Raw genomic sequence first — 19,422 nt, 5'->3', positions numbered from 1 at the left:
CTCTAATGGCCAAAGATGCTGAAAAATTTTTCATATATTTATTGGCCATCCATAGCTGGAATTACAAGCATGTGTCACGAAACCTAGATCTTGCATTGTTATTAACCCCCCTGGTAAATAGCATTTCTTATGAAATAGAATAGTGGTATATGAGACATGGATAGAGGACAAACATTCTACTCTAGCAAGAGGAGTATTTTGTCTCTAGCATTACATAGAATTTCCAATAGGTGGTGATAACAAAAACCAATTGACTAAAAGTTGTTTTTAATTATTTAAAGACAATATCTTCCTTTGCTGTTTGTATCAGGATTAGGTCATTTCCATTGCCTTCCAAGTTGGTAATCTACTGAAACAACAATTGAAGCCAAGACTTGAGGCTGTTTGTGCTTATGACAGATGGCTGCCCCTCTGTATCTTGTAAGATGGTTGATATACATGATTTATACTAGAGCATTTTCTGGAAATGGAATTCAAATAGAATACAAGTAAAGTTACAGAAGAAAGAGTTGACTATGGGAATGTTTATTCTGTTGCCATTCTAAAGAATGGCATACAGTAGAAGAGGAACAGAGTAAAGGTGATTTATAATGAAAATGAGGAGTAGGATTGTAACAAAAGAGAGATATCTTAGGGAAGTGACACTGGTGAAATACAAATGATCAAAAGATATTAAATATCTAAACACTTTACTAAAAAATCAATATATTTATACCAAAGAGCGTATTGTAAATATTTTGACAAAAATTTTAAAGATAAGTGAACAATTATAATTTTTCCATTGATTACTAAGCCAATTTTGTATGGTTTTGCCTCCATGTTTCTTATGATTCTTTACTGTTGGGAAAAATGAGAACTTCCAAAAATGAAATAATTCATTATAGAAAAAAAATTATTTTTTATGAAGAAAAACTGTTATTCATTGCTATCACTAATCCCTATAAATAGGAAAAAGACAGAAGAGGTTCAGTTTCTTATCACATTCATCCTATTTTTACATGAGAAATGTTTTTATTTCCTCACTTAATTCCATTAGAAAATAAGTGAGTTAATTTTTTGCCCTTTATTACTGAGAAAAGTATTCTTTAATGAAATATCTCAAGGCCAGAGGAAATTACATAAAACAACATAACAAATATTTATTCTCTATATTAGCATTGTATCATATTTACTATATATATATGTATATATATATACACATACATATATGTGTATATATATAATAAGAAGTAAAACACCACAGAAAGATTGCAGTTAAAACTTCCACTATTCTTCTTTCTTGCTTAGAGGTAATAACTCTCCTGAATTTAGTATGTATCAAGTCCCAGCACCTGGAAGTAAGCTCCCCTCCACCATCCCAGGTTCCTAGGGCAGAGAAGCTGAACTGGTCCCAGCACCCGGAAGGAAGCTCCCCCACCACCATCCCAGGCTCCTAGGGTGGAGAAGCTGAGCTGGTCCCACCACCTGGAAGGAAGCTCCCCTGCTGCCATCCCAGGCTTCTAGGACAGATAAGGTGAGCTGGTCCCACCACCTGGAAGGGGGCTCCCCCTCCGCCATCCCATGCTCCTAGAGTAGAGGTGAGCCACACGGGAGCCAGAAGCACCCCCCCCGCCCCGTGGAAATGAGAAGACACATAAACAAGGCTCAAAAACAGACTTCCAAACTACCTACAGCAACCCCAAAGGGAAAAGAGATGGAACAATCCGATAATCAACCACCTGGACTCTCTGAACTGGCAACAAAAGAGGATCAGGAAAAATGAAATCAGAAATACTTACTCAGATAACAGCAAAGATTGTGCTCATGGTGCAAGACATGATTAATAAATCTAGAGAGGACACAGATAAAAAAATAGAAGATCTGAGGAACAGGATGGAATCCCAACATAGGAAACAAATGGAATCCATAAAACAGATACAAACAGATTTCCAAAAGATTAAAAACTCCATTGAAAGTCTGTGCAGTAGAATGAACCAATGTGAGGATAGAATTTCACTTATAGAAGATAAGATTGCAATTAGTGACCAGGAAAAGAAAAATTGCTTTAAAATTGTAAGGGATCACAGGAAAACAATCCAGCAGATGCTAGACAATGCAAAGAAGAATAACATAGGACTGATTGGAGTCAATGAAGAAAGAAGAGAGAGTGCAGATGATATAAAAAAAACTGCTCACAGAAGTGATGGCAGAAAACTTCCCAAGGAGGGGAAAAGAACTTGACATACAGATAAGTGAGGCATATAGGACTCCAGCTAGCCTTAATCAAAAAAATCTACACATAGGCATATAATAGTTAGGATTCCAGAAATCCAACAGAAGAACAAAATTCTATAAGCAGTGAGAGAAAAGAAACAAATCACATACAAAGAAAAGCCCATCAGAATCACAGCAGACTTCTCAATGCAAACCCTCAAGGCAAGAAGAGCTTGGAGTGATGTATTTCAAGCCCTAAAGGAAAATAGCCTCCAACCCAGATTGATGGACCCTGCAAAACTGTCTTTCAAAATTGATGGAGAAATAAGATACTTTGATGATAAAGAGCACCTCAGGAACTTCATGAATACCAAACTTGCACTCCAAAAAATTTTAGACAATACCCTAGGAAAAGACAATGAGGATCACAACCCCAGGAAGCCCAGCAGAATGAATCCATTGGGTGTGACAAATTAAATGCAAAGGGGGAGAATCCAACAAAAAGAAAAAGTCATGACAAGGCTTTTAAAACTTTCAACTTCATCTCCCTAACGAGTGTATAATTCAATCTTATTATTATACTGATTAGTATTTTTCTGATTCTAGAGTTGCACAGCTTTCCTTGTGCTATACTGGCTATTTATCATCTTCTTATGTCTACATTTTAATTGGGTTGTCTATTAATGAGCTCTAAGAATTCTTTATATATTCTGGTCATAGGTTATATGCATTGTAAATATGGTGTGTTTAAGGAGTACTTTTCATTTTAATGATGTCGTTTAAAGTTCTAAATTGTGATGGAATCTCATTTATCAATTTTTTTCTTTTATACATCATGTTTTTTGTATCCTAGGTAGTTTTTGCCTATCCTGAATTCATAAATATTTCCCCTTATAATTTCATCTTCATGTTTTAGACTTTTAGGCTTTCTTATTTAGTTTCATAGGTCCCTTCAAGTTATTTTCATGTATAAAAAAAAGGGTTGAGGTTAATTTTTTATATACAGATACCAGGTGTTCTAGTGCCGTTTGCTGAAGACACTATCTCTTCCTCGGCTCTTGAATTGAGTTTATATTCTACAAAATGCTAATGTTAAATAATCTTTCAAAACTCAGTGAACCATATATGTGTGTTTCTATTTCTAGATTCTCTGTTTTATTCAAGCGATTTATATGTCTTTCCTTACACCAACACTGCCTTGATTACTGTAGCTTTAGAAGAAGTCTTAAAATTAGGTACTAAATGTCTTCCAACACTATTTTTGTTTTTGATTTTTTTTTTTTTTTTTTTAACTTTTCTAGATCCGTTGTACTCCTACATAACTTTTAAATTTCAATATCCAATTCTTCATTTATAGCAAGTATACACAGACCTGAATTTTTATATATACCTTGTGTTTTCTAATCCTGCTAAATTTAAGTACCAGTTCTAGAGGCTCCTAGAGATTTCTTAGTATTTTCTCTGTAGATGATCATTTCATCTACATATAAAGATTTTGCTTCTACCTTGCCAATTCTATCCTAATTGTGTCATTTTATTGCCAGACTATTTTAGTGGGGCCTAGGTTTCAAAGTTTAATGGACAGATAAAGAGTAAGCATATCTGCCCTTGTTCCCCACCTTAAGGAGAAACCATTGTATCTTCTCCATTCATATAAGGCATTCTTGCTGGAAGTATGGAGGACATGTCTTTAATCTGTTGAGAAAGTTCTGTTCTACTTCCAGGTTCCTGATAGCTTTTACCATGAACAGCTGTAGAATTTAGTCCAATACTGTTTCTCCAACTAGTGATAGGATCATATGGCTTTCTTCTTTCCTCTGTTAAAATGATGACTTTTGGGGGTGGATCTTCCAATGTTGAACCAACACTGCCATCCCTATAACAAAACCACTTTCTACATCCTGCCAGATCTGACTTGTAAGAGTTTGTTTTGTTAAACAAATTTCTATCTATGTTCACACTTTTTTCTTCTTTTATCTTTATCCAGTTTTAGTATTAGCACAAAGTTGATTTCCTAAAATGAGGGGAGAAGTGTTCCTTCTTTTATCTGCTTTAATTGTTTGATATAATTGATCAGTTAAAATGTATATGAGCCTGCTGTTGTCATATAGGTAGGTTTTCAAGCTAAGAATGTACTTTCTTTAATAGCTGCTATTCAAATTTTATATTTTCTCCAGTGTTAGTTTCATTAATTTGTCTTCCAAGGTACTTCTTAGAAGTTGTCAAATTTATTTCAAAACAGATTTTTGTAATATGCTTTCTATATCCTTTGAAATTCTGTAAAATCTGTGGTAATGTCTCCTAGATCTTGATATTGTAATTTAAAAATTGTATAACTGATATTGTGTAACAGGAAGAAAAGGTCTAAAGGATCAGGGGAAGTGGGAGGGGTAGGGGAAAGGAAAAAAGGGAAAAGAAAAAATATGAGAAAAGGAAAAAAAAGGGAAACAAAATCTTTACAAATAGGGAAGAGTGGAGGGGGTGAAAGGAGGGCAAGGGAAGGGGAAAAAAAAAGAAGAACCAAGATACTCATATAAAGGTACAAGATCCCAATAATTTATGTAACTGTATTTTATACCGAAAATGTTCCAATAAACTTAATGGGGAAAAACAAAGATAGGAGCAATGTTTATAATAAAAAGATATTTTAAAGAGGTAATAGCTTTGGATGAGATAGACCATGTTTCCACCCAGTATCTACTATCTATTCACTGAAAGCAAATGATTTAACTTCTTGATCTCATTTTCTCATGTCCAAAATGGGAATAGGCTTCCCAACCATGCAGATTTGTAAAAGAATGAGAAATAATTGATAAATAGCTTTTCACCACTCAACTGTCAATTTAGGGTAGTGTACCAACCCTTTGTAAAACTAGGGCACTTAGCATTATGGCTCTGAAACACCTCTTTTGTGTTCCCAAGCCAGTTCAAGATGACACTATAAATTCACAGAGACTGGACTGTCTTGATAAATGTTATCTAACAGACCCTGGGAATTGGGCAAATGAGTGTAACCTGTTAGATTCAATCCCATATGCCAAATCCATTGTTCCTTGAAATGCTGGTCACGCAATGGAACAAAACTTATGTGATCTCATCCATGAGACACCCCCCCCCCCCAATAACTGGGTGCACAACAGAATGCTGAGGAATGCTGCAGTCCCATTCGCCACCACTGGACATTGCAAATTACTGATGGTCTCCTGTCTGGCTCACCTCTTCTGGACTGCATAGTAGATTTCAGTCTGGTTCACTACCCCTGCACTCTGTGGAAATGATTGCCACTGGACTCTTCCTTTGGTCAATAAATTCAATGTACCTTATTCTTTTTTGTTCATACCTATTAAACCCTATGCCGTACATACCATCTCTGGGGATTTTCTTCAGTCTCTCATTAAACTACCTCACTGGCCTAGTCCAAATAAGCTGCTAAGAGAGGTAGATATTAACACTCTTGTTATTGTTCTGTGTCCTGTCTACTGAGGAGAATTTATAATGCAGAGTTAGCTGAAAGATTTTCTTTCCTTGCACTAACTCAAAACTCTTCAACTGAATAAGCATGATCATTCATCACTTTCGTCTTACAGTTTTGAAAGCAGCTGTGGGTAAGTGGCTCACTGCAGCCTCCAAAACAGTGATGCCCTGAAGCTGACAATAGCCCTACAGCAGAAAATAATATAAAGTGAAGTTCTTGGGTGGAATTCTTGCATTAAAGAGAGACTAATTTTGTATAATCATTGGAAGTTGGAATCTTTGTCAGACTATTTACCTATCAGGCGATTTACTATCTACAACAGCATCCCCCTGCCTCTGGATTTGTGAAAGGGGGTTTACTAAATGCATTTGTTTGATATCAAATATTATTTTCTCTCTTCTTGTGACAACCTTATAGTCTTACTGAGATGAAAACGGAAGGAGCCTGCAAAAACATTTCTGCCACTGGAAGATTTATTTCTGAACCAACACAACTACAGGAGCATTTTTAAATTTTTCTTTTCTGCAGGCAAGTGTACTTGGTTTCCTTCTACAAACCTCACTGGCAGTCTGAGCCCATTCCAGCTAATCAATAAATAAAGCTTCTAGAATTAAACCACATTTATTTCTAGAAGCAAATAGCAATCAGTGCATTGCTGTTGAAGCTTAGGCCTTGTCCATCAGCTGAATCAGTACACATTAAAGATAGGGGCTTTGAGACCATTTTGCAGAGAAACTGCTGCCTAAAAGGCAAGGAAATAGATCAAATCCCTTAGATTTATACACCAGCCTACTTAATTATCTGGTGAACAAGCTCCACTCTGCATTTCACTTAAAATTTATAGGTGCCTACTCCTTTGATGTATCATCTTTTACCAAGACTTTGTTGTTTCTGTTGTTTCATCTTCTAATGAGTATGTGACAATTAATAACTTAAAATGTTTTGTGATTGCTGACAATTTCAGGACCTTTTGCATAGTTTATCTAACTTATACCACATTGAATTTAAAAGACTTCAAGTTTACAGAGGTGACAAACTCTTTATTATTCAATTGCAAGTCTTTGAAATGGTTTGTTTATTTGTTTTATCCTTTCAGAAACATTGTAATCTCTTTAAAGGCACAGAACAGGCCTCATTCAGTTGAAAACCTTCATAGAACTTTGCTTGGTAAGTACTCAGTAAATAATTATTGAGTGAATGAATGAATTAACAAATTAAGATCATTTTAGATATTTTTAAAGATAGTTATCTGTTTGGCATACGCTTGTTCCCTAAAGTAATGTTACCTGACTTTTATTTTGATGTAGTAGAATCAAGAGACATTGCTACAAAATAGTTGAGTGAGCTTGGGCAAGCTATTCCACTTCCTTGGGCTTCTTCACTTCCCTCAAGAAACAGCAGGAAAGGTAATTTATGAATGTCTTTCTAGTTTTAAACTTCTGTGCAATTTCCTTTGGAAAGAGTAGAAACAAGGTTTGCTATATTCATAAGGGAACTCTTAGCATCCTTTCTGTTGTAATGGTACGAAGAGTCCAGCACTACAGGATTAAATGTACAGATCTAACAGCAATAATAAGACTGAGACAGGCACAATGATATCCTTTTTTTTTTTTGCAGAAACTCAGAACCCTTTGGCAACAGCTAAGTATTAACGTATTTGTGGAAGAGGACTTGTTGAATACATTTGTATCAAATATTATTTACTCATGTAATTAATTTGGTATCTAGTATTACTTGTTCTTGCAATTAAGTAATACTCACATAAAAGTTGCCTATGGAGCACTTACATTGGCAGAAAGTGTAATTGAGAACCAGAATTTAAGTAGAGAAGGAAACATTCTAGCTTGTAATTTAACAGATTGTATGTAGAATTATTTATTTATTATTAATTTCTCACCACAGTATACTCCGATGAAGGCAAGAACAAATTTGTGTGGTTCACTATGGCATGTTTTCTCGAACATATACTGTGCACTTTGTATGTTTTGTGTGTGTGAGAAGATGAATAAACACTAAAACTCAAATGTCAAGGTTTATTCACATTTTGGGCTAGAAGATATATTTAGGTCCTTTCAAAACTTTTAATTATATTTACAGTCAGAAAATCCTGCTACAACTGTACACCAGCAGCTTCAAATCCTGGAGTTCTGCAGCTACAAACCAATGAGTAACATCAATTTAATAAGAAAACAATGCTCCAAACTGCTGTGGGAAAAAGATTATGTGTTGCTGAATATTCCCTCAGGTATCTCCCAATAGTGAGCTTATATTTTTCAATTCAGAAAATCAAGTGTTTTTTTTCCTTAAATTTGATAAAAATCCTCCTAGACCATTTTTTTTCACTTGAAGAAAAATACATAGATAAAAGTGTCATGTATAAGTATGCTTTTAATCTTTTTAATGACTCACAGAAGAATAGCAGTGAGATGATTACATGGCTCCTTTTAAGTATCAGTTTGACTTCACAGTGGAAAACTGGCCAACAGGCAAACCAATGCAGGTCTAAGGAGAAGGCAAAACTGAGAAGTTGTTGACACAAGATGTTTGGAGTGGGGCACAAAGCCGACCAGGACTGAAGTGAGGAGAAGAAAATGAACTGAGAGAAAATTGGGTGGTAGACCTCTTTGACTGTGTTGGTTGATAGGATGCAGAGAAGACCTCAAGAGATGACTCATTGTATGTGGTTTGAGACTTACAAGAGCAACTTATCAAATTCATTTAGGTATAAAGTTTTTCCAGTAATTTTTTCTCAAGTATTCGAATTTTCATTATTTAGTTTTTGTCTAATTAGGACAAAGTAAAAGATATGTATTCAAAGCTCTGTTTCTTTTTTCTTTATTATTTAAAGAGAAATATTTCATTGTTTTTTAAACTGATACTGCTAAATAATACTATTTTGCTGTTTTTGAATCTGTTTAAAATTAATATTGATTATTTTTTAGCTTTTTTTACCTTGGAAAAATATGTAGTGCATTTTTCTTTGATCTTTTTTACTATCATTTATAATGAGATTCTTTGCCAATTAACAGGAATATTATGAGACAATGTTTTAATTGATATATTTTATGAAAGGTTAGTTATACATTAATGCTTTTCATTTTTCTAAAATGGTCATATATTTTTCTAGTGATTTTTAATTACATTCAGAAGTTTTTCCAAAACATTTTTTAATCTATACTCTCTGATTAACAATAGGAAACAATAAAATACACCTTTTAATTCCTGCTCAAAGATGAGGAAATAATATAATCTATACCAGTGGTTTAAGCCTAGATTAGTAGAGTCACCCAAAAAGCTTTTAAAAATCACAGTGTCCAAACTATAGGCTTTACCAATTAAAGCAGACAGTCAAGGGTGAAATCTAGCCATGCAAAGTAAACCAATAACAACAAAATATCTCAAGTAATTTCAGTGTCCTGCTACCATCGAAAACTATAACTCTATTCCTTTTCTACTCCTCTTTCTTGCCCTCTTTTCTTACACAAACCCAGTCCTAGCCTTTTGTTCTCTGCAACAAAATACTTCGAAACAGTGTTTTTAAAGCCTTAGAAATGTTAGTCCACCTCAAACTGAGTTAAGAAGTTGGGGAGGGCCAATGGGGAAAACATTTCATTACACATTACAGAGATGGCTTAGGGTTATTCTCCTGGTTTCTATGTAGTTCTAGAGAATCCATGAGAGCTTTAAACATGTGTGGAACATCTTGGCAGAGATGACTAGAAGGCTAGACTCAACTGGAGTTATTTAATAGATTACCTTGTAGTGGCCTATCATTCATGGCTTTGTGTGTTTGTCTGTAGGATAAAAAATGTAGTATATCCTTTACCAGAAAAAATGATTTTGCTACAATTTTAAAATCAAGAGTATAATTTTTATTTAATTTTTCACTGAACACTTCCATTAAAAGATAATGACTTCCACTTTTATACTTATATGCTTTTGTTTTTAATTTCTAATTATGTAAATTTGTGGTCAATATTTTCAATACTGCATCTGTGCTCTTGTGAAGTATTTAATTTGTGAACTATTTAAATAGCCCTTTACTTTAAAAGTAACATATCTGACAATAAATAATGAATGCACTACATGTTGAATTTTCAAAATAAGAATTATAAAAAGGAAATACATCCATCTAAAGATTCATATGGAAATGGTTATGCCTGCCTTTTAAAAAATATCTGAAACTGGAAATTATTCAAAGATCCATTAGCATATGAAAGTATAAATAATTTTGCTATATTCATGTATACTATTATACAAGCATAGTCTAAGTACAGTAGTATACAGTGTCCTGGTATACAAGTTACCATTTTAATAATAAAAACAATGAACTAAGGAGGAGGCTCCCCAGCCACCATTCCACCACTCCCAGCCCAAAGGAGGTGAGCCGCACAGGCCCCAGCAGCAACCACCCCACTCCCCCCACCCTGGTGGAAATGAGAAGACACATAAACAAGCCTCAAAAACAAACTTTCAGATCACCTACAGCAACCCCAAAGGGAAATGAGATGGAACAATCTGATACTCAACCACCTGGACTGCCTGAACTGGCAACAAAAAAGAATCTGGAAAAAATCAAATCAGAAATAATTTCTCACATAACACCAGAGATTGTGCCCAAAGTGCAAGACATGATTAATAAATCTAGAGAGGACACAGATTAAAAAAAACACAGAAGCTGAGGAACATGATGGAATCCCAACATAGGAAACAAATAGAATCCACAAAACAGATACAAACAGATTTCCAGGAGATTAAAAGCTCCATTGAAAGTCTACACAGCAGAATGAATCAATATGAGGACAGAATTTGAGATACAGAAGATAAGATTGCAATTAGTGACCAGGAAAAGAAAAATTGCTTCAAACTTGTAAGGGACGATGAGAAATCAATCCAGCAGCTGCTAGACGATACAAAGAAGAAAAACATAAGACTGATTTGAGTCAATGAGAAAACATGAGAGAGCACAGATGACATTAAAAAAACTGTTCACAGAAGTGATGGTAGAAAACTTCCCAAGGAGGGGAAAACAACCTGACATACAGATAAGTGAGGCATATAGGACTCCAGCTAGGTTTAATAAAAAAAAAATCTATACATAGGCATATAATAGTTAGGATTCCAGAAACCCAACAGAAGAACAAAGTTCTACAAGCAGTCAGAGAAAAGACACAAATCACATACAAAGGAAAGCCCATCAGAATCACAGCAGACTTCTCAATACAAACTCTCAAGGCAAGAAGAGCTTGGAGTGACATATTTCAAGTCCTAAAGGAAAACAGCCTCCAACCCAGATTGATGTACCCTGCAAAACTGTCTTTCAAAATTGATGGAGAAATAAGATATTTTCATGATAAAGAACACATTAGGAATTTCATGAATACCAAACCAGCACTTCAAAAAATTTTAGACAATATCCTAGGAAAAGACAATGAGGATCATAACCTCAGGAAGCCCAGTAGAATGAATCCATCAGATGTGACAAGAAATTAAACACAATGGGAGAGAATCCAACAAAAAGAAAAAGTCATGACAAGGCTTTTAAAATGTTTAACTTCATCTCTGTAATGAGTGTATAACTCAGTCTTGTTATTGTACTGATTAGTATTTTTCTGATTCTAGTGTAGCACACCTTTCCTTGTGCTGTACTATCTTCTTCTTGTGTCTACTTTTTAATTGGGTTGTCTATTAATGAGCTGTAAGAGCTCTTTATATATTCTGGTCATAGGTTATATGCATTGTAAGTGTGGTCTGTTTAAGGACTACTTTTCATTTTTATGATGTCATTTAAAGTTATAAATTTTGATGGAATCTCTTTTATCAAATTTTTTATTTTATACAACATGTTTTTTGTATCCGAGGAAGTTCTTGCCTACCCTAAATTCATAAACATTTTCCCTTATAATTTCTTCTTGAAATTTAATAGTTTTAGTCTTTCATATTTAGGGTTATAGAACCTTTCAAGTTATTTTTATGTATGGAAATAAAGGATTGACCTTAATTTTTTATATGCAGATACCAGGTGTTCTAGTGCCATTTGCTGAAAATGCTATCTTTTCCTCTGCTCTTGAATTGAGTTTAGATTCTATAAAATGTTAATGTTAAATAATCTTTCAAAACTCAGTGGACCATATATGTGTGGTTCTATTTCTAGATTCTCTGTTTTATTCCAATGATCTGTATGTCTTTCCTTACACTAACACTGCCTTGATTAATGTAGCTTTAAGGAAGTCTTAAAATTAGGTACTAAACATCTTCCAACTCTGTTTTATCTTTCTTTTTCTTTTTCTTTTCTAGGTCCTTTGTACTCCTACATAACTTTAAAGTTTCAATATCCAATTCTTCATTTATATCAAGTATAAATAGACCTGAATTTTTATATATACCTTGTGTTTTCTAATCCTGCTAAATTCAAATAGAAGTTCTAGGGGCTCCTAGAGATTTCTTAGTATTTTCTCTGTAGATGATCATTTCATCTACATATAAAGATTTTGCTTCTACCTTGCCAATCCTATCCTAATTGTGTCATTTCATTGACAGACTATTTTGGATTAGGCCTATGTTTCAAAATTTGGTGGACAGATGAAGAATAGGCATATCTGTCCTTGTTCCCCACCTTAGGGAGAAAGAGTTGAATTTTCTCCATTCATATAAGGTGCTTTTGCTGGAAGTATGGAGTACATATCTTTGATCTGTTGAGAAGGTTCTGTTCTATTTCTAGTCTCCTGATAGCTTTTACCATGAACAGCTGTGGAATTTACTCCAATAGTTTTTCTCCAACTATTGACAGGATCATATGGCTTTTTCCTTTCCTGTGTTAAAATGATGACTTTTGGGGGTGAATCTTCCAAAGCTGAACCAACACTACCATCCCTATCATAAAACCACTTTCTACATACTGTCAGATCTGACTTCTAATAGTTTTTTTTGTTAGACAAATTTCTATCTATGTTCATACTTTTTTCTTCTATTATATTTATCCTGTTTTAGGATTAGTACAATGTTGATTTCCTAAAATGTGGGGAGAAGTGTTCCTTCTTTTTTCTGCTTTAATTGTTTGATATAATTGATCAGTTAAAATGTATATGAGCCTATTGTTGTCATAGAAGTAGGTTTTCAAGCTAGGAATATACTTTCTTTAATAGGAGCTATTCAAATTTTATATTTCCTTCAGAGTTAGTTTCATTAATTTATCTTCCAAGGTACTTCTTAGAAGTTGTCAAATTTATTTCAAAACAGATTTTTGTAATATGCTTTCTATATCCTTTGAAATTCTGTAAAATCTGTGGTAATGTCTCCTAGATCTTGATATTGTAATTTTAAAAATGTATAATTGATATTGTGTAATAGGAAGAAAAGGTCTAAAGGATCAAGGGAAGTGGGAGAGGTAGGGGAAAGGAAAGAAGGGAAAAGAAAAAATATGAGAAAAGGAAAAAATGGAAACAAAGTCTTTGCAACTAGGGAAGGGTGGAGGGGTGAAGGGAGGACAGGAAATGGGGAAAAAATAAGAGTCAAGATACTCATTCATCATTCATCCAATGATGAATGTAACTGTATTTTATACTCAAAATGTACCAATAAACTTAATGGGGAAAAAAAAGAAAAGAAAACAAAACAAAACAAAACAATGAACTAATGGTACTTGAAACAACAAGGGTAAATCTTATAATTATTATAATCTTATAATAATTATACAGAATGTATACTGAGTGATCACCTCTATGTAAAGCTCTGGGAAATGCAACTTCTGTGGTTTCTGTGCTCCCACCGGTCCGGGCAAGGAAAGCTCACTCAGGATTCGGGCAGACCAAAGAAAAGACAAGAAACCACGGGAATGTTTCATATGTCTTTACTAGGTCAGGGGGGATGGGGAGCAACAGTGAAGACTCCTACTCCCTTACACACAAATCTGCCAAGTTGCCAGAAAGTTATATAACACAACTAGTTCTTTACATGTTCATTGTGCTTGTGCAGGTCATATCCCATGTGCTGACTTATTAGCAAGCAGAAAGCTTAGGTGAAAAGCCTGAGCCCTCCATCTTGGGTATCCTGACCAAACAGTTTCATGGAGGCTCATCAAGAGATTGGCAGGGAAAGGTAGGAAGCAAGAGTATGTTCACTAAACTGATTGTGCTGTGGATATGTGGATACTGACTAAATTGCACAATTTACGTTTTGGCATGTACTGTATGCCATTTCACCCCATTAAATAATTTTATTTTGAAATTTGCTGGTATTTATAATGTGCATCCACATGAAGTAGCACATTATCTACCAGAGAAGCCCACATCATGCCTCTTCTCAGTTACTCTCTTCTCTATCACCAACAATGTCAAAAAATTAAAGTCAAGGGATTACCAGAAACCTGGGAGATACCACTGCATTGTAACACATGAATAATGGGAGTGATCAAAGGAGAGGAGAAAGACATGGGACCAAAAAAAAAAAAAGGTGTTTGAAGCTGTAATGGCTAAAATAAATCTACAAATTTGGTGGAAATCATAAGCTTATAGCTCACGAATCTCTGAAAACTCCTAGCAGAAAAAAAGAAAAGAAAATAACATACAGATACATGAAGTTTCTAAAAATCAAAGATGAGAATTTATTGAAATCACCTATAAAAAAAAACTTTCATGAAAGATTCTAGAGGCAAGAGGTTAACAAAGCATGTATTTAAAGTTCTGAGAAAAATTCCTGTTAATTCTAAAGAGAAGATACTATTGAGGCATAAAGTCAAAATTAAGATGCTTTTGGAGAAAAGGATATCAAGACAGGATGGTACTCATAGACGTGTTCTAAATAGAATACTGAAAGAACCTGTTGAGGTGGAGGGACAGGAGGGTAACGTCAGGTCCTCCAAGCTTCTACAGTTAAAAAAGAACAACAGAGTTGTCAAAGAATTGGATTAATACAAAGACACTTCCCACTTTTTCTATTTTAAAAAATGCCTGACTAAGCAATCATAGTGATATTTTTCTGGTAGTTTTGTGCATGAGTGTAGTGGTGATACAAGAACAGTTGGGACATAAAGGTCAGGAGATGTAAAGGGGTAACTATGTTTGCAAGGTTTCTATCTTTTATGAGAAATGTTACAAAATTATATAGATTTTAGATTATTAGAAATACACATTGAAATCACAAAGCAGCCATTCGAAGTAATAGAAAGAGATATAATTCAAAGCTCAAAGGATAAATTAAATGGAATATTGAAGTGCTTTAAAATAAAATATTTAAAGATGACAAGAATGGAAAAATAGAGAAAGAGTAGAAGGTAAAATAGAAGAAAAACAGGCAATATATTATCCACTGCACCACAATGACATTAAATAAAAATTAAAAAACTAACAAAACATAAAAAGAAGAGATTGAGAGAATGGATTAAGAAATGACCTCCCTTAAATGCAAAGCCTGAATACATTGAAAGATGAAGAGGAAGGCATTAGTTTGTTAGAATTGCTATAGTAAAATGTAACCAAGTGGGTGGCTTAACCACAGACATTTATTATGCCACTACTGGGGAGGTCAGAAGTCTCTAATCAAGGTGCTGGCAGAAGTAACTCCTTCTAAAAGCCCCGAGGGAAAGATCTGCTACAGGTCTTCTTTGTTGACTTCTATGTCACCTTCTTCATATTCACTTTCCATTTTCCCTGTGTATGTATCCATGTCCAAATTCTCCATCTTTTTGGAGGACACTACTCATATGGGATTAGGGGTCTACCTTGCTCCTGTATAACCTCATCTTAACAAGCTGCATCTCTAATAACCCTGTTTCTAGATAAGAACATATGTAAAAAAGTCCATCTATTACTTTAGGTTTTCAAAAGATCATCCTAGATTGCGTTATAAAACTAGAGAATCATGAATCTCAGTTACATAATTGTCTTCTTTAAATTGTTTCCATGAAATTATATATAAGAATATTATCATATTTTTGTCCCAAATTATAAGAAATTGTATTATACAACATGACACTAGGTTTATATTTACTATAAGGCATTAGTTTACCCAGTTTTCTAATGATGACAAAGGGAATAAATTTATTTTAGCATTAACTAATAGGATTACTTGTGCTTTTCCCACACAAATGATGTGTTTTCAATATTCTGAGCACTGTGTGCCCTGTACGTTAGCGTTTTGCTACCTAACACTATTTCCAGGTATGCCCAGAGCCACATTTGTTACCAACCTGAAATAAGTTAAAACCTCTCATCTTTCTTTATCCATTTTTCTTTTGAATTTTGAAGTTCATTTTATCCAATATGTTTTCATTTTAAGCTACTTGTGTAATTTTAAAGATGAGAATAAAATTAAATTTGGAAGCAGCTGAATCTTTCAGAATAAAAATTTAAATTTCACACAGATCTTTAGCAATTTATTTTTTATTGTTACTTCCTCTGAAGTTATATAGTAAAAGGCAGTTTATCAAAAATCCCCCCCCTTGCTGCTGTTAAATATTTTCATTAACTATGACCTTCAGCAAACCTCCAAGATAGCTCTTGCATCAATTAGACTCAGAGTTTAAGAAATCAAATGATCTAGGTAATATTACTGAACACATGCAATTTCCAAATTCTATTCTAGGCATGTTTGCTGCTTTAGACTCCCTTAGCAAGTGTGGGTATTCAAAAACAGGAAATATAAGTATCCCTAGCACAGACAGGTCCTCTAATTTGCCCAAAACCACATAGCTGGTTAAGTAGTACAGCTAGCATTAAACTCTAAGATTACTCTAGAGTTAACGCTGCCACATACTAGATGGTACTATCACAACAGAGTTACAGAAGCCTTTGCTTTGCAGAGCTCAAACAAGAATAAATGTTTTCAGTAGGGACCTAATTTGGTCTTTGAATATCAGTTGATTTAATTTCTTATTTACACTCATTGCTGTTTTATACAATGTTTTTCTTAAATTATTTTATTGGTACATTTTAGATATACAACACAATTACATTTCTCATTGGGAACGTCTACCTTTACATGATGCATCTTGGTTCTTATTTTTTCCCCATTCCTAGCCCTCCCTTCACCCCCTCCACCCTTCCCTATTTACAAAGACTTTGTTTCCATTTTTTCCATTTCTCATCATTTTTCCTTTCCCTTCTTTCCTTTCCCCTGCCCCTCCCACTACCCCTACCCCTTCGGACGTTTTCTTCCTATTTTGCATTATTGATTATTCGTTCTAATCATTGGTACATTTTAGGTATACAATATAATGACATTCATCGTTGGAAATTTGCACCTTTACATAGTCTCTCTTGGTTCTTATTTTTCACCCTTGCCCAGCCCTCCCTTCAACCCCTCCAGAATGTTTTATACATTTTCAAGTGCCACATCTTCCAACAGTAACTATTTTTTTTCTCTTACAAAAATTCCAGTTTCTCAGCAGTTAAATAATTGTTCTGGAAAGCGACTGTTCTCAGCAACCACTCAAGTTCTCTTCTTCATGTTTAGTCAATTATTACTCTATTGACTTCTCATTGCCCTCTTTAGGCTAGGTAGGCAGAACAGATTCACCTTTGAATAAGCTCTAGGCACTATTTTTACAAGTCAAATAAATGACTTAACTTTTTTAAACCTTAATTTTCCTGTAAAATGCAAAACCTAATTGTACTTGGTTGATAAGTTTGCAATAATTGAAGAGATAATATATCAAAGATCTCAGAACAGTATTTGACATGTTAAGAGCTCAAAGCAATGTGTCTGATTCACAGTTTAAGCAGAACTAGAAACTTGTTGGACCTAAAACTATTCTTGAGAGTTTGGTTTATGTTTTCCCTAATATTCAGGAATGTCTAATATAGAAGCAATGTTGACTTTATTTCCTAGAGCTTCAAAGTTTTAAATATTTCAAGGTATTATGTAAGGATTGGAATTATATTCCAGGAATATAATATATACAAACGTTTATGATGCCTTACTTACATAGGTTTACATATTTAAAATTTTAATAAACATGTAAAACATTACTTATGCAGTCAGATTGTCTTAAATAACAACAATGTATCTATTGGAGCATAGATTTTGACTGGAGGAAATGATATTAACCATTATAGAGAAAATAATTTTCCAAGTTAATATAAGTTAAAAATATGAATCTAACAGAAACTTTCATCCATTTTCTACAATTTTCATAGCTCCACCTTGGAACACCTAAAGAAAGAGTTTCAATGAGACACATAAAATTACTTTAAAGTCAAGTGGAACAGGTGTTCACTATAAGCAGTGTTTCTTTCAAAACAATCAATGTAAGGAGTATTTTTGAGTGAGTTCATTCTTGTCACACTCTGCAGTCACTTGAAGATGATTTGGGCAATGATTGAAATATGTGGGTGATCCTTGAGTCTCATGAATTATTATAGTGAGTCGGTAGAGACGGTTTTTTATGGGGGGCACAGGTGTTTCCATAACTGAGAACCATGGGGGTAAAATAACTATTGTGTTCAATTACCTTCACAGGCCCCTTTCTCTGAAGAACAGCTAAGGGTGGATATGTCGTTCCTGTAAAAATTGAGTTTTAGCAAAAGGAATTTTGAATTTTATTTATAAAACATAAAAATTAAGCTTGGATTGGGGTTCGCAGATATTGAATTCACTGAAGATAACACTTCCAATTCCCCAATAATTAATAAAATTTAATTTTGCTATGTAGTATAGATATGTATAAATCATAAAGAGCATAACATTATAAAGGGCTGGATCCTTTTCAAACTACATTTGCAAATCTTATGTAAAATTCATGATGTTGCTGTGTGTTAGGCCTGTATCCTAATTCACAAAAGGAATTTATCTAGAAAAGTAAAAATGTCACTCAACCAGTAAGTGACAGGGTGTGGGAACACAAAGTTGCACCACTTAATTTTGCTCTTTCCACTAGCATGTGAATTCTGGCCAGATTGCTAGAAGGCATTTCTTGTTTTATTGATTTATCAATATTCAGGCTGTGCAGGTTCCTTGGGTGGCACTGGTGTTCCTTACATGTGAGCACAATATAGGATGGCAAACAGTGGAGTGAGAAAAAAAGCAACAGAAATTATACTTTCACAAGTGTTTTACACTGTCCTTTGCAAATGCTTTTTATTAGAAATGTGGTTTCAGGAAGCTGCAAGTTAATGATAATTTTATGAATTAAATTGTAATTTAAAAGCTTCTAGAAATTGTAAAAATATTTAAAAGAAAATCTTAAAATCTTTGTAGAGCAAAAGCTCATTTTTTATATTAAAATTAAATACTATAAAATATACTCCTATATAGTTCATTAACTGTAGTAGTTCAGAAAATGGGCTTTGGGGGCAATATTCATACATAAGCCTGATAAAAACAACTGGCATCTGGGATCTCAATCAGTGGATCAATATTTCCTTTCAGAAATCTGTCAGAAGTTCAGTGAGTTTTTTTCTCCTAGTGGTCTACAAAAAATATGACAGTTTAAAAGGAGTTACCTAACTCCTTCAGGGCAAAAACACAGAAACACTTTCCTGAATATCCAGCCAATCTAAGGTCTCTTACACTTTATTAGCATATTTTTATTTCTTTCATGGTCTCAGTGACTACCAGTATAATAATGACTGGCAATGTAATGATGTAATATAATAATAAACTTATGTAATTTTGCCATTTATTTTTATAGAAAAATCACACAAAAGCAGTCTCTGTCAACCACACTATTGTTCTACTAGCACTTACCACAATTCCTGAAATAGTGTAAAAGAAAAATAAATATTTTTAATGAAGTTTGAAATGGTTAAAAATGCATG

General features: G+C 34.0%; 1 long non-coding RNA gene across 1 annotated transcript; it reads left to right on the top strand.

The window, feature by feature from the left end:
• Positions 1 to 6,761: 6,761 nt before the first annotated feature.
• Positions 6,762 to 8,416, top strand: LOC147827861 (uncharacterized). Its single transcript, XR_015451570.1, has 3 exons — positions 6,762 to 6,835; positions 6,976 to 7,074; positions 7,766 to 8,416. It is a non-coding gene; the product is annotated as an uncharacterized LOC147827861 (long non-coding RNA).
• Positions 8,417 to 19,422: the final 11,006 nt, after the last annotated feature.

This window comes from Heterocephalus glaber, unplaced genomic scaffold, assembly GCF_053883595.1.
Source record: "Heterocephalus glaber isolate CG9 unplaced genomic scaffold, H.glaber_assembly_v1.0 deba00001429, whole genome shotgun sequence".
Taxonomy (NCBI): domain Eukaryota; kingdom Metazoa; phylum Chordata; class Mammalia; order Rodentia; family Bathyergidae; genus Heterocephalus; species Heterocephalus glaber.
Note: the sequence above shows the minus strand (reverse complement) of the source record. Positions and strands in the feature narration are given on the sequence as shown.